We start from the raw sequence: 4,238 nt of genomic DNA, 5'->3' as shown, positions 1-4,238 counted from the left end.
AAAGGAATATAACAAGATGGGACAAAGAGTAAGCAAGGAGTAAACGATCTGTAAGAAAATACACTAAATAATCATATTAAAGGACAAGAATTATTGAAACATACTAAAAACCTAATTCTATGCCACCTACAAGAGACAAGTGTCAGATTGAAAATGAAAGGATTCAAAAGTTATGTCATAACAACAATAAGTAAAATTGAAGAAGATTTTTTAATGTTAACATAGATTTGAAAGCAAAAAGTATCACTGGCGATAAGGCAGGATAATAAATCCCGGTTACTTTACAAGGAATATATTATAAATCTAAACTTCAATGCAATATACGAAGGGAAATTCCAAAAATCTAAGTAGAAATAGAAAAATCTAAATTAACTGGATCAGTAACATAGCACCACCACAACAAATCAGCAGATTATAGACGATCTGAATACCATCATTTAAAAACTTTGGCCTAAATTTACATTAAAAAATGCACCAACAATGATGGAATATATATAATACGCAGAAATTTTTAGGTACACATGGCACATTTATAAAATTGACTATATTCTGGTTAAAAAACAAGACTCCGAATAAGCAAGAAATTTAAAACTATATAACCAATATTTCACCAAATAGTTGGATATTAAAAACATACTTCTGATCACAATGTACGTCAAAGATAAAGTCGCAATGGGAATTAGAATTTTATTAATTGAATGGTAATGAAAATATGCCACAACAAAGCCTGACGGTTGCAAATAAAGCTGTGGTCACAGAGAAGTTGCATCTTCCGGTAACCCGTACTGAGAACGTGTGGTTACAATAATGGTACGGGGAACCTCCTCTCCAGTGTCAGCCTTAATGTTGATCTGGGTAGTTGCCAGTCCATTGCTAAGACTGAATCCATTAATTGTTATCTGAATAAGTCCTCTGTTAATCATTTCAATAACTGTTTCTGCAGTAGTAGTCATAGGAATGACAGGCATATTAAGAGCTGTATTGCTGCTGTCTGCATTGCTTCTTCCATCAGGACATTTCATCTTGACAATTTGCACATCTGGGAGACTATAAAGAAATGCTTTGAGGTCGATGCCATTCAGTACAATCCGATTGTCATAAATGTGCCCATTGGACTTAAAATCGATGACTGCTTTCTTCTTCAGGTGAGGGAACATATTAGCATGATCACCAATAAAGAAAGTATGGGGCATATAAGCCAGTTTCTCAGAATACTGCTCATCAACTTCAGCAGGTGAAGTTTCCTGGTCAGTGATGATATAATCTATGAAAAGCACACCACTGGTCCCAGGGTAGCCCAGCCATATTGCCTGAATAGGAGCTGGCCTGAGAGCAAAGAGTTCATTTCGAGCACCACTGGTATAACCATTCAGATTTACAAGGATGTGTATACCACCTTGATGGATGCGATCAGCTGCTTTCCCATTGCATGGAATCTGAGAAAAATCAGTGAAATGATGGGCTTCTGCCATCACCTTCGCTCGGAAGTTTGTGCCATCATCTGGGCTCAGGGCATAACAGAATACCTCAAATTTATCAGGACTGTGCATGCCTGGAATAGACTGCATAAGATGAGAAGTAGGATGATTCCCAAAGTCAGAACTCACGTATCCTACACGCAGTCGACCATCACTGAGCTTCAAGTCTTTTGGATGTTCGTACGGTGGTTTATGAAGGACACTGATCTCATCCAAGCAGGGGTTCCCACGGCTCTCAGCAATAGCCTTCCTGAACCCATGAGAAAGAGGATAGAGCATTTTATGATGAGGCTGCACAGAAGGCAAGCTATTCTTCTCCAGCTGGTCAGCCACAATGCTGACCTTCTTCATTCGCTCATCATAGTCTGTGCAATCACAGACAATCTACAGTCAATGAGCCAAATCACAAGAAGCGTCAGGAAAATCAGGTTCAAACTTCAGAGCAGTGCGATAAGAAGCAATTGCTTCTGGAATATTCCCTGAATACTTGTGAATGGAAGCCAGATTGCTGTGGGCATCCGCAAATGCAGGGTTAATCTGAATGGCACGAGTATAACACGGCAAGGCTCCCTGAACATCCTGCATCTCCTTTAGAGTGTTTCCCATGTTACAGTAGGCGTCAGCAAAGGTAGGACTGATTCGAACAGCCTCATTATAATGCATCAGAGCTTCCTGCTGTTTCCTCTGCTGCTGCAATACACTTGCTAAAGTTGAATGGGCAATAGCAAACTCTGGGAAGACTTCTAATGCTTTACAATACAAACGAACTGCCTCTTCAATGTTTCCCTGGTCTTCTGTGATATTGGCTAGGTTATTCAGAGAGTCTGCATGGGTGGGGCACAGCCGCAGAGCTGTATTATAACAATCTTCTGCTTCGGCAACACTGCCCTTCTCTTCCAGAGCGTTGGCTAGGTTGCAGTAAGCATCAGGGAAATGTGGTTGCAATTCAATAGCTCGCCTGTAGGTGTCTATTGCCAGATCTATCAGGCCTTGCTCATAGTATACACAAGCCAGGTTGGCATGTACCACTGCATGACATGGGCTGAAGCTTAGGGCTCAAAGGTAGGCTGCCACAGCTCTGTCAAAAATCCGTGCCTCTTTCAAGACATTTCCTAAATTGATATAAGCATCCAGAAAATTGGGGTCAAGGGTGACAGCCTTTTCAAAGTGATGAATTGCAAGCCAATCTCCCCCTGTGCATTGAAAACACAACCAAGATTACTCCAAGTTACTGCAAAGTTCGGTTGCGTCTCCATTGCTTTCAAATAACATGCCTTGGCTCCTTCCAAGCGACCCAGGGCTTTGAGCAGGTTCCCCAGGTCACTGTGAACACAGTACAAATCAGGATTGCACTGAAGAGCAGAGACGTAGGCTTGTACTGACCCTTCCATGTCGCCTGCTGCTACCAAAGCGGCTGCCAGGTTAATATAACCATCGATGAAATCTGGTTTGAGATGCAATGCATGCCGTTAATGCTCCATTGCTTCCTGCAACTGCCCTCTTTCCTTGTACACAGTCCCCAAATTCGAATAGGCTTCTGCCAGAAGAGGGTTCTGTTTAATTGCCAGAGTACTAAAGTGGGCAGATCTGTCCAGCCTTCGACACTGGAAGTGTAGAGATGAAAGTAATAGAAGTACTCCAGTATTGTCTGGTTCTTGTCTCCACAGCTGCATGCAGTGTCTCTCAGCTGCCTCAAAATCTCCTGCCTGATATTCTCGATGTGCCAACTCAGCTAACCCGTGGAAGGAAAGCATACGTTTCGTTGGTTCTGGGCTGTTGGCCACGTTGCCCACAGAAGATGCCATCTGGAGAAGGAGAGAGTGAGAAAAGGGGGTAATTAAGTCCCGCTGCCGCCACTACTGGCAAGAATGTTTCTAGAGGTAGCAAATACGAGGGCAGCAGCCGTACCACTGCTTTGGCAGGCTTAAGCGGCGGCAACAGTTACAGGCACCGAACCTTAGGAACTCTGGTTGGCCATCTACCTCTCACGCTCTTGAAATCTTAATTCTTAACCCTTCCCTCTTCCACCATTTTTCTCCTAATCAGGGAATAAAAATTACCTATACACTTGCCTTAGAAGAAATCAAAAGTCAGTAGTCCACTTTTTAAAATTTTGTTTTCTGTCCAGTTGGAAAGGAAATACATGATTGACTTTACTTCATCATTCATATAGTCAATGTGGAAAACATTAGGGCCGTGAATTTCCATACAATAAGATCAGAAAATTTTAAATTGGCCTTCCCAATGCACTAATAAGTAACCGATATTGTATATAATGCTAAAATCTTACAGACTGAGTTTGATATTTTAAAAGTTCTGAAAGGATTAGCTAATTTCTCCTCATCATATTTCTCATGCCTCAAACCTGAGTATTACTTTTTTAAAAATAAATTTATGGGCTTCCCTGGTGGCGCAGTGGTTGAGAGTCCGCCTGCCGATGCAAGGGACACGGGTTCGTGCCCCGGTCCGGGAAGATCCCACATGCCGCAGAGTGACTGGGCCCGTGAGCCATGGCTGCTGAGCCTGCGCGTCTGGAGCCTGTGCTCCGCAACGGGAGAGGCCACAACAGCGAGAGGCCCAAGTACCGCATTAAAAAAAATAAATAAATAAATAAATTTATTTATTTATTTTTATTTTGGCTGTGTTGGGTCTTCAGTGCTACATGCAGACTTTCTCTAGTTGCGGTGAGTGGGGCTCTTTGTTGCGGTGCCCGGGCTTCTCATCACAGCAGCTTCTATTGTTGTTCCACAACTCTATGGG

At 42.4% G+C, this 4,238-nt stretch overlaps 1 pseudogene; it reads right to left on the bottom strand.

Annotated features, from left to right (window-relative positions):
• Positions 1-752: 752 nt before the first annotated feature.
• On the bottom strand, positions 753-3,283 carry LOC136118222 (UDP-N-acetylglucosamine--peptide N-acetylglucosaminyltransferase 110 kDa subunit pseudogene; annotated as a pseudogene).
• Between the last annotated feature and the right edge of the window lie 955 nt (positions 3,284-4,238).

This window comes from Phocoena phocoena, chromosome 1 (genome assembly GCF_963924675.1).
Source record: "Phocoena phocoena chromosome 1, mPhoPho1.1, whole genome shotgun sequence".
Lineage (NCBI taxonomy): Eukaryota > Metazoa > Chordata > Mammalia > Artiodactyla > Phocoenidae > Phocoena > Phocoena phocoena.
The sequence above is the reverse complement of the archived record's forward strand: the minus strand, read 5'-3'. Positions and strand labels throughout refer to the sequence as shown.